The sequence below is a fragment of the Aphelocoma coerulescens genome, chromosome 3, assembly GCF_041296385.1.
Source record: "Aphelocoma coerulescens isolate FSJ_1873_10779 chromosome 3, UR_Acoe_1.0, whole genome shotgun sequence".
NCBI lineage: Eukaryota > Metazoa > Chordata > Aves > Passeriformes > Corvidae > Aphelocoma > Aphelocoma coerulescens.
In genome coordinates this window covers 1,708,177-1,719,941 of record NC_091016.1, presented here as the reverse complement: position 1 = coordinate 1,719,941, position 11,765 = coordinate 1,708,177, and the positions used below count along the sequence as shown (strand labels likewise).

Below are 11,765 nucleotides of genomic sequence, written 5' to 3'. Positions count from 1 at the left end.
TCTCCATGGCTTATAACACAGCAGAGCAGCAGCTTGGGGAAGACTGTATGCCAGTCTTGTCCAGACTAGCCAGGTGCTCAGGGGCATCCCACCTTGAATCCTTCCGCCTACACATTGGTCTCTGACCCGCATCCGTATGATGAGAAATACAGCCCAGCTGTTCAGGGCTTGGGAAAAACTGCTGTTCTGCAGGCTTACTGTATGTATAGAAAACCGTGCCAAGCCCATCTCACAGCTGGATTGAGGGGAGGGGTCTCAGTCAGGGATAAATAAGAAACACAAGCCATGAAACTTGATGCCATATCTCAGATTCTTCAAAGGCTGTACCAGGCAAAGGCTTTTCCAGTTAATTTTTTCCAGTTCTTAGAGCTCAGTTCTGCTCCAGTTTGGCAGGGCTGGCTATGTCCTAACTTGCCTCTTGTTTACTGCCTTTTCTGCTCTTGTTTATATCTGTGGCTGGCAGTTCACCTCACTGCTCCCAAATGTTTGGGTGGGGAGGCAGGGGTGGGGGGTAGTGGTGTCTTCCCCTCTCTCTGTAAGGGTAGCCAAGGGCTCTGATGGCTCTGCCAAACCAGGCACAGCAAGACTGGACTTGAGTTCCATCTTCTAGGCTCCTGAATAAACACCAGCAGCTCCCATTGGACTGAAAAGTCAGTCACAATATAGCTTGTGATGAATGCATTTTAATATCCACGGTCTGTGTGGTGTTCATGCAGGTGGAGCCATTGTCAGAGGCCCTGGAGACGCCTTGTAGAACTCACCACTGCTGCCACAACTGGCAAGCAGGATTGCTCCAGCTCATGCCAGCGAAGTCTCACACCTCGGTCAAAAGGCAGCTATAGATTGGGTGGAAGCTGCCACAACAGGAGCTGCTCAGCGGGACTAAGCCAGGGCTCTTAGGCCCGAGGATAAATGGGAGCTTTCATGGAAGCCATGGATTAATATAAATATCATCTTCTTGGACATGAGGCAGCATTCCTTCATCCTGCCTTCTAAAAGCTAGGTAAGAATCCACCTTTCATTTTAATGGTCTCGATTTTGGAATTGCTGATACCCCCTTTAAGCAGATTTTGCCGCTGCGGCGTGTCTTTGAACGTGTTTGTAACCAGGCTTGACACGTCAGCTGCTCCTCGCTGTGGTCACTGGCATTCTTAATGGGCACTGCTGGCAGCTGCCAGAATTGAAGGGAAATGTTGCTCTCATTGTTCTGTTATTGAAATAACTTGCACTGAAATACATCCTGGAATGAGCTGTGGAAAATGCACAGCCTAACGGCACCGATGCTGTGAATGATCTTAACCGCTTCGTTGGCCCAAGTCTGCGGAGAACTGCGCCCATCGCACGGGTCCTGGCGACTTGGAGATGTCTGTGAGGCCACCCCGCCCCCCGAGCAGGTGACGGTGCTGAGGCCCGGAGCCCGCCCGGCTCCGTGCTCGCGGTGCCCCCGCTGCCCTCGCGGGCTCTGCCCAGCCCGGCCCGGCCGGGGGCGGAGCGCGGCCCGCGGCCCGGGAGCGGCGCATGCGCGGGCGGCGGCGGCCCCGGGGGCAGCGGCGCGGGGGCAGCGGAGCGGCGGCGCAGAGCCGGCCCCTCCCCGCGCCTCCGCCCGGCCCGGCCGGCCGGGGCGGCTCCGACTGCGCTGCCCGGCGCGGCTCCGACTGCGCTGCCCGGCGCGGCTCCGACTGCGCTGCCCGGCGCTGCCGCCGACGCGCGGGAGGCGAGGCGAGGCGAGGTGAGGCGAGGCGAGGGGCGGGCGCTGGGCGGTGCGGGGGTCGCGGCCGTCCGTGGGGCTCGCGGAGCCCGACCGAAACCGCCCCCGCGAAAGCGCCGCGGGAGCGGGCGGGCCGGGCCCAGCCGAGCCTCGGCGGCCGTCGGTGCCGCGGGGCAACGTCGTCCCCGCCTCGGTCGCAGCCGGTGCTCTCACCTACGGCCTCTTTACCCGACAAGGGCGACCGGATCGGTTCGGTCCCCGCGGGCCCCGGGCTGGGGACCCTGCTGGTGTCCGTCCCGCCACCTCCCAGTCCCCTCCGGTGCCACGGACTCGCGGCGGGAGCGCGGTGCGGTGCGAGCCCGTAGCGCGGCCCCGACCCTGGCACTGCTGCGGCAGCGCACGCCGTGCTCCGGAGTCCGGCCCCTGCTCCACGGGGAGCCCTCGGTCCGGGCATCCGCTCCCTTTGCTGGCTGGAACAGGGGCTCCTGGGGCCTAAAAGGCGGGGATGCAGTGTATGTCTTGCTGCATCCTCTTCTGAAATATTTCCGTGTGCGTATTTTGGCAAAAGGTTCTTTTAGATCACGCAGGTGTGGTTTGGTAGATGTAGAAGAGCAGACGGTGTATTTTCCTCTGTGAACTCGTCTTCTCACCTTTTCGGGGTTCTCACCTCTCATTTGTTTTATTTGCTGATTTCCCAAAGTGTAACTCTTAAACCCTATTAAGTAAGGAACGTCTTCATGTGCCTTTGCCAGCTCAGCTGAGCTGATGAGGAGTGAGCAGAACAAAATTTCCGCCAGGTATTTGCGTGACAGCAGAAGCCGCGGGGCTTAACAGGACAGTGCTGGCCGGAGCCCTTTCTCCCTTAGAGGATAGCTTGGGGTGACAGCTGAGGGACTGGTCGGGTGAGTGGAGTTGATTGTACCTGCAGAGGTGTGTCTGTGTGTGCTGGGTGGGGGCTGGAAGGCCGGTGGGGCCGTGATCGGAAAGGCAAGGACTCAACAGCCGTGACTCTGCTGCTCCACAGCAGCTCTGTCTTCAATTCGGCTGAGTCTGCGCTGGTTCCACGAGTAATTCTCTGTTTTGTTGTGGTAAAAGTATGCCAGTATAGCCATGGAACCAAACCCTTGACTTTCCTCAGGCCAGATCTATATTAAGGTTCATTAGTTTTTAGCTCTGTTTAGCTCCAAAAATACCAGTTGCTTACTTGAGGCTTGACTATTTAATTAGATCAGCGGGAGGAAGTGGGATGAAGCTGTGCTGGCCAGGGGTCTGTTGGCAGCCAGTAGTGCTGGCACAGCTGGATAGGGTGTGTTGGGAGGCTCTTGTGGGTGACTGTGGTAGATCACTCTGTCACCCTGTTGCGCTCCCAGCCAGCTCAGTGTCTCTCACTCCACCTCTAGGAGAGTGGTTGTGCTGTCTGTGTGAAACTCTGCTCCAGTGTCCCCTCCTTCCACCCTTGCTGAGGCATTTGGTGAGTGGACAGCTGGACAGGTGTTTTGGTGTGTGGCTGACAGGACCAGGAGAGGTGGCTCCTGTTGCTCTTGATGTAGAAGACTAGCTCTTCTGCTTAGCTATCAGGGCATTCCTGTGTTGTTTTTAAAGCTAGTTCAAGCAGTAGTTACTGAGAGACTGAATGAACAGTGGGGTGACTGAATTTTTTTCAGACGGGACCTACTGCTTTAAAAAAGAGAACAGTGCTGTTACTGTAGCAGTTAGAGAGCTGCTGTTATGTACGAGAATAATGTGGCTGTCACATTGCAGCGATAAGTGAGGTAATTCATCTCCCATCGGCAGCAGGGGATTGATGGAGTACTGTATCAAGTAGATACGGACTCATTTCTTTTCTTAATACCTCACTGAACCCCAGCCGCAGTTTATTGGCCCTGTAGGATCACTGAGAGGCTCTGTGTCGGGAGGAGAAAGGGGGTGAACAGCAAAATCGTGCTCTTAGCTTGCAGGCATGGTGACTTCAAACATTAGTGGAGCAACATACAGAAAACTGGTTCTGTGATCAAATGTATTGCAGGCTCTGTGGTTGTGCAGGACTTGCCTGTGGCTGTAATAAATACTTGGCATACCATACAGATCTCAAGAGTAAGAGGTTTAAGAGTAAGAGAGTAAGAGGCTTTACGTACCTCTAATATGCAGTTGGAGGTTTATTGAGATGTGTCTCAAAAAACCCTCTGAAGCTCCTCAATGAAGAGTTGCTGTGGTGAGAATGCTAAGTAGAGTCAAGCATGCCAGTTACCATTTGTTTTGTCTCGGTCACTTATCATTCAATTGGTAATTCCTATCAGGAGAGGGGTTGGAAGTGTAACTGAATATTTCGTGCCCTGTGTTAAATCGAATCATTGTGTTGCAAAACACAGAGGTGTCGTAGTATGAATTGGATGGATATGAGGGTCTAGTTTTCCAATATATGTCTTAGTTCAGAACACTGAAAATAAATTATTCCTGACACATAAAATGCTACATCAAGACACTTAATGCAACACGCTTATCCCATGTCTTCTCATGGAGCACATTACTGGCAGCTAGAAAGGAGGCCGTGTCTGCTTCTTAGCATTTGTGGTGCTTGTGATGCAGAGTAGGACTACTGTGGACATTACTGGTACCTGATATTCTACCACCTGCAGTTACCCAGTGCTGAGGTGTTCTGGTTCACCTTACCATACATGTTCAGGAGTCCTGAGCATTTGCAGCTAGAGCAGGACAAGGAGAAAGAGCTGGCAGGGGCATGGAATTTTCTTTGTCTCAGCTGCTGTGAGCCATGACAGGGTTTGTTTGTGGAAGGGCAGCTGCTGCTGCTTCGCATTCTTGGCTGCCGAGTCTGAAGTGTGTAAGTGCTTTTGGTCTGGGCCCTGTGTGATCCTTACCTGGCAGGTAAGATTACCTGCTGTGCTATAACCCAGCCTGTGTTGATTTGGCTTTGAGGACCTTTTTGTAGATGGACCACAACAAACACATATGGTTCTTTCTCTGCCTCCTTGTTCCTTTGCACAAGGCTGCCACAGAAATGAGAGGTGGTGAAAGACCTGCCAGGCATCACAGCAGTCCATGGCTGCCTCCGTGCTGGACATTCTGCTCCAAAAAGCATCCCCTGTCTCAGCTGATGATGTGATTGGCAAGAGAGACAGAGGTCTGTGCAATGTGGAAGTGCAGGTCCTTTTCTCATTCGGGTGTTGTGCTGCTGGGAAAAGTGTGTGTAAAGTGCACGCTGCTGCTCTGTGCCCGAGCAGGCAGGGGAAGAGTCTCAGCATGGAAGTGTTCGCAGCTGCCTGTTTCAGCTGAGGGTTGCTGCCTGAAGTTTTCAGCCAAAACAAAAAGCATAGTAATGTAGCATAGCATTCCCAGGTTGTCTTGTGCTTGTGAAGTCCATTCTTTGTGAGGATCATTCTTTAGTCGAAGGAGGGTGGGCCTAGTTCTCCTCTGTTGACAGTAAGTTTTATGCTTTATTGACTTCAGGGGAGTTGCTTCTGAACTTATGCTGTTGTGAATGCTGAATCAGGCCCAAGAGCTTGGTTTTATCCTTGTAACTTTTGGTTGCCTAATGTAGATCTTATGAGCCTGCAATACACAGAACCCATTGTTTACTTTTTTAAGTAAAATTGAAAATTTTGCAGGATGGCTAAAGCCATATTTCTGCCTTGGGATCAGCAGAGAGAAACTATACATAACGGAAAAGAAATTGTGGAGCTGCAGTCACGTTCTGTCAGTAGGTTCATTCTGGTTTTTTGGAAATGCTGATCTAAACAATTAGCTCAGTTGAAAATTGTTGTGCGTTAATGCTGTACTGTTCCCTTTGGAGCTGGTAAGGATTCTGCCATCAGCATGAATATGGGAGAGGAGCATGAAGATCTCCCCATGGTAGAGTGAAAGTAGCAAAAGGAAGTTACTGGAGTCCTAGCAGTCCTCTGGCAGGAATAACAGTGTTTTGTGGTATGTAATCATCATATACTGTAACAGTGTTTTGTGGTATGTAATCATCATATACTGTTTGGAATTAGTGCACCCATTTGGGCTGGGTGTTGTGTGAGAAGACAGCTAATGGTGCTGCACCAAGGAGGATTCTGGTCTGTGAACGCTGCCTATAACGGGAGGGTAGGATGAGAAAAGGGAAATGCATTTTTCCTCCTGATCTGGGAACGGGGTTTTGCAAGACAGCCTTGTAAATGAATGTTCTTGGAAGATGTCTTATCTGTAACTTGTCTTCGAAGAGTAAAAGCCCTGCTTTGCACATAAGCAGGTGTTGTCTTTCTGAGTTCTGAAAAGTCCGAAAACACTGGATCGTTTTGTGTGGTATTAGAATCTAAAGGACAAATCTTTTGCTGCAAGTTGCTGTTGCTCCATTACAACCGGCAGAGCACTGCAGATTGACTCTGGTGAGAGATGTTAAGTCACCTCCCCAGCCTCATGTACACCTGCTTAGAGGCAGATGCAACTCTTTCCTGAGGTACTTTTCTCAAAAAAACACCCCCAAACGATTCTTTTTTCCTCACTCCACCAGCTCCAGGATGTGAACGTCGTCTGGCCAGATGCCCAGGACTAAATACAGTGCTCTAAACAAGGTCTCACAAGTGGCTTGTACGGGAAAAGAAGAAAATCCACAATAGCCAGATACTTTTTTGACTTTTAAAGGGTTCTTTTGCACTTTTTTTTTTTGCATCAAAAGTGATGCTTTTGTCTTCCAGTTTATATTTGCTGAATACAAATCTGTGCTTTCCAGGAATTAACTCCAGGGCTCTTCAATGCTGACCTTGTTGAAGCATACATCCTTGCAACATGAAAATAACCCAAAACCTTACTGGTTTTGCTTTCGTGCATGATGTGTGCTGCATGTGCTGACATTCCCTTCTTAACTTGACTGTGGATCTGTAGCCTTGTCTTCCTCTAAATCCTTTGCTTAATATTTTCTCCTAATGGATGGTGATTTTTGAGCATATGCCAAGACATGTCTTTAAATGTGTTTGAGTGAATGTGTGGAAAGAGAGGGGAACATTGACTTGGCTCCCTGGGACGGGTGAGGACTTGGAGCTGTGGAGCACGTGGGATGGCAGAAGGCAGGTCTGAGTGAGTGGTCGGAGCAGCCCAGGGAGCCAGTGCCCAGAGAAATTCTGTTTACGAGTGCCCTCTTTTATCTTGCTGCCCTGCAGGTGCCTGGTCAGGTGCTCAGTGCAAAAGCCAGATGCTGTGGCACGAGGGGTTTCTCCTGTGTGGAGCAGTGGACAGAATTCCCAGCTGTTGTGTTCCAGCCCAACCTGTGTGCCTGAGCTGGTGTGGCAAGGTGCTGCCGTGTACTCCAGCTTTTTGCTGGTTCTGTAAGTGAGACTTGTGATAATTTTAACTTGGGAATTAAAGAAGGCCTGTACTGCGGCCTGGGGATGCCTGCTACCAGTTTTGGATCTGCTTGTGTGGGAAACTGCTCACCACCTTTTGCAAAGAAATTAAGTTTTTAAACTGTTGTTTTGGTTTGTTTTTTTATTAATGCAGCCGCAAACCAAAACCATAACCTTCACAAAAATAAACATGCATCCTTGTGCCAGCTGGGGCCTTGGCATGCTTTATGCTGCATAACTTGCTGAGACTGTAATTTCTTAGGAAAGCAGTTAGATATTGGCAACTATGAAATGTCAGCCCTCAGTAAATGTTGTAACAAGCTATTTTAGCTACAGCTGGGGATTTAAAAAAGAATAATTTACTCACAGTGTTCTTGGTAGTTAGTGTAAGAATAAAAATCAGACTTTGGACACACTGAATAGCTTGGGAGAAGGAAGCAGGGTTCTTGTGTGTTTGCTAAGGGCCACAACTGTCTGGATGCAGGACTGGGAACCTTTAGGGTGCTCTAGGTTATTTAAGTTGTATATGCACCTGTGCCACAGCATATCCCTAAATTTTTACTTAGGTTTTACTAGATCTATCTAGAGACAGCTGTTAAAATGATGGTTGTTTTGGAAGTTTACGAGAATTCAGTTTTGGGAGGTGTGAGTAGAAAATGTGCTGGTAGCTTGAACTTGACTTAAATAGTAAGTGCAGTAAAACTCATCCTGAAGTGTTTCTCTGAACATGTGTTAGAGCTGGGAATTGCTGCTGAAGTCTCTGTAAACTGCTTTTAGGTAACTGGAGTTTTAGAAAATGATCTTTGAGGAGTTAGGTAGAAAGGCTCAGTTCTAACTTGAATTGGTGTTCTTCATTTATGTAGTATGTCCTCTGCAAACTGTATTGCTTGGCATTTTTAGCAGAGGAAAAAATGAGTTCACCATCAAGCAAGCAACCGTCTTTCCTTTGGATAGTTCAAAGTTTCTATTTAGTGGTTCCATAAAAATTCTTGAATCGTGTTTGTTGCACTGATAGATGCACAGCTCCTCCACTTTGGCAGGAATCCCTACAAAGATATTCTCAGCATCTGTTTTGCAGTATGTCCCTTTAAATGTTTAACTTTATTGCCATTTTTTGTTAGAAGATACGATCTGCCAAAGTAAATATTTGGTTTTTTATAGTGCAGGTTCATTTTTTGATGTTTATATGAAAAATATTATTTCATCCCTTGGTATTTCATGAATGACTGAGCATATGTTAGCTATCACGTATGGTGATACATCATGACAGCTATGGTGTATTTCCCTGTGGTTTACAACAGCTCTGGAAGCCCGAGAAGTGTTTTAGCTGGATCCTGTGTGATTTGATCCTTGCTGGAGTGGGGTACTCCCATGTGCACAGCCTCTTGGCAGACACTTGGGGCATCTTCCTGGGCTGCTGGTGGCCTTCTGTTTGCCATGTTGTAGAGAACCATTGCTTTCACTTATTCCACAGTGAGCTGGAGGAGGCAGCTGCTTTTCTTTCCTTTTTCAGTATGGCACTCTGAGAGCTACATCTAAATTCAACCTTTTAATCGAGGTTTATTTCAGGGCAAGGAGTGCATGACACTGGCAGTTCCACTGATGCTCTGTGTGTTGCTTTTCATTGTTTGATGTGTTCTAAGTACATGTAGTGGGTGAGAGTTGTTTTTCAGTAGTTACTATCAATATTCTAATCGTGGCTAGAAGAGTATTAGTTCGCCTAATCTCAATAATGTTCCTGGCAGGCTTTTGGCTGCATCGCTGGAGTACAGAATGTAAAACTAAGGAAGTCTTGGGCCTTGGGATTAGCTGGGTAGTATGTTTAACTGGGGATTGCTGGACTGAGACCCTAACTTGAAAGCAGTGAATTAAAGAAAGTAGTCTTAATATCAGGACATTGTTTCGTGCCACCTTTTCCTTCACAAAGGCATGTGTTCATCAGTTTGGTTAAAGCTGCCACTAGGAGGCAATGCACCAGTCGTGATGGGAAGACTCCTTGGGTTTTTGGTTTTGGGCCTTCCAGTTCCCACGTACGGGTGGATGTTGTATTCCCTGCACAGGTCTGTCCGTGGGGATATTTCCTTTGCTGCATGGGATTGGATTGTAACGCTGGTTACAGGCATTTGCCCTGTATCGAGGCAGAGCATGCCCTTGGGCCCGACAGAATGGCAAGACAGCCTTTATTTTGCTAGGGGAAATCTTCATTTGGAAGATTTTACTGAAACCTGGTGCATTAGAAGGACAAGAAATTTAAGAAAGGTAGGTCATAGGTTCAGCTAATTTGCTAGCAAGCTTTCCATCCAGCAAGGTGTTTATATTTCTTATTTTAGCTATGGGTGGTCTGTCAGTTTTTCTCTGTCCATGTTTTTTCTGGTTGATGCATTTTGTTAAAATAGCACTGATTCAGACCGACAGATCGTGTTTAACTCAGGAAACTAGGGAAAGGTCCAGACAAAGATAAAACATCAGGCCTTGTATGCAAACTCACAGGTTGTATACGTGGTCTCTGACATCCATAGTACACGCCTTTTTGGTCTGAATGTATGAACTCTGAAGAAGAGTAGCTCTTGTAAAGTTTTGGCAAAGTCGATTGTGTGTGATGCCTGCAGTGTGACTCTTTCAGCATTTCATGGACTCCTTTCCTTCAGTTCATCCACTGTCTGGTGGCCAGTGCAGAAACCTGGCTGTCAGTGGAAAGGCTTTTGTCTCGAGCTGGCCAGCTTTTAACTGAAGGCAATATGGTTCTTTTCTTGGCTATTTAAACCCATTTGTAGGCTGTGGTCTTTTCCCTGCCTTTCAAATAGTCATTCACCCCAGCAAGACTTACATCTTCCTCTTTCAGATCCAGTTTAGCAAAGCACCTGTGCCATTGAGTCCTTGAGCCTGTGTTGTGAAGCTGTAGGCTGAGACGGAACTGCGCGTAGGATGGTCATCACTTCAAGGTCAGGTCTTCCAGGGCTGCGTATAAATGTCTGGAGCAGTTGGCAAAATTGTAATTTCTTAGGGGCAGTTTACCACATTGCAGCCTTGGTGGTCATGGAATGGGAAATTGAATTGCTGCTTTTCCAGGCCTGAGTATGACAGTGTAGTTCGTGTATAGATGTGAAATGTGTTAGTGCAATGTTTCTGTGTGAATTTACTGTGTGCTTTAGGGGATTGGAGAAAGGTGCTTTTGTGTGGCAAAGTGCTAAGAGTCATGACAGCTGTTTGAAGGTGGTGCTGGGCTTGGAATCCATTTCTGATTGAGAGATTAACAAGCAGAAATTGCCAAAAATTCACTGAACATGCAGGTTTCAAACAAGTAGCTCCTGCTGCAGAATTCTACAGTGCTGGTAACACGGTGTTTGCTGTACACAGAAGCAGTGGTAGGAAGCTTAGGCTGACATTGGCAGAATGGACAGAGCACGAAGAAGAAAGGACGTTCCAGAGTGGAAAACTGGATTACAATCTGGCTCTCCTTGCATTATGCATTGCCGAATGCTAGATTCCCTAGACGAGAGAGGCACCACTGTAGTTACCTTCTGCAGAATATAACTTTTATTTGAAGGGCAAAAGGGGAAAAAGTTATTCTAGCTCTTCAAGCCTAAGAATAAATGTGGGAAGCATGAGCTGAGAGCGGTCAGAGTGGCAGCTGACAGCAGCTGCTGTTAAACTTCGGGCTATAAAGGCAAGTTGAAGGATCTTTGCTCCTGCTTGAACCCTCAGTGGCATTACAGGAAGCCTGGCTGAGTGTAACAGACCCCTGGGCAGGGGAAGGATGGCACGGAAGAGGAGACCAGCACGCTTATGCTTTCCTTGTTTTCAGGGGGTACTCGGCATCAAATGCCAGCTAATTACTTGGGGAGCAGGGGGTGTTGGCTTCAGCAGGGTCTTTCTGGGCAGCTCCAGTTGTTCTGTGTGCAGGCCTTGGGAGAAATAATGGAATATACTTGATTTCTGTCTCTAGGGGGAAGCCGATGCCAGCTCCTTGTGGGACATTGTTCGTGTTCACCTTCTCCGGTAGGCGCTGGAATGGGACTTTACAAGTAGGAGGGGACGCAGGACAGCAGTCCTGGCCACATGAGGTCATGGTCCGCAAACTCTGGAAGATGTTTGTTTTCTCCTTGATTTGCCTTTTGGTGCTATGGTTTTGAAAACAAAAGCAGACGGACTGGGAACAAAAAGATTAATTTTAGGGCTGGACTGAGTTCCCCTAGCTCAGTCACAGCAGGTCAAGTTACTCGAGAGATTTGTGACTCCCCAGGGACATGGGTTTGTGTTTGTGCAGGGGATATGTCATAGCTGAGGTACAGAAGACAGTAATGGACTTGTTGGTGTTTATTTTAAGAGCGGTTGATAAACTTGGAAGGGTTTTTTTCCATGTTGTTGAATTTATACAAAGAAGCTGTATAAAAATAACTGGCACCAGATGTAGAAGCAATAAACCAATGCCATGTGAAGTCTTGAAACTGTGGTATGTAGCCTAAGAAGTATTTTCACCTATTGGCAGCTTCAGTATCGGCAGAATGAGAGTGATGGAATTTATTAGCTATTAAACAATTTAATTTTTCTTTTTAAAAGGACCGGGTAAATGCGTATCGCACTATGCTTAGTCTGAGCTCCCCATACACAGTGATTGCCAGTGTTTGTTGCTGGCAGTCATGGGAATCTTTTGGTACCAGTGTGTCAGCAAGAATTAAACCTAGCCTGTCATCTGACTGCTGCCTTACTTTCTGGGCTTG

The 11,765-nt window shown here is 48.0% G+C and overlaps 1 protein-coding gene across 4 annotated transcripts in view; it reads left to right on the top strand.

The window, feature by feature from the left end:
* Window positions 1-456: 456 nt before the first annotated feature.
* Window positions 457-11,765, top strand: part of RIN2 (Ras and Rab interactor 2) — a 64,070-nt gene continuing 52,761 nt past the window's right edge. The window contains exons 1-3 of one of the 4 annotated variants that reach the window (XM_069008745.1): window positions 6,953-7,026; window positions 9,887-9,986; window positions 10,991-11,043. The gene's annotated coding sequence lies outside the window, so the exon portion shown is untranslated. Of the gene's footprint in view, window positions 1,004-1,623; window positions 1,730-6,941; window positions 7,027-9,886; window positions 9,987-10,990; window positions 11,044-11,765 lie in introns of those variants that run through there. The other 3 variants (XM_069008747.1, XM_069008751.1, XM_069008746.1) reach the window with 3 other exon arrangements.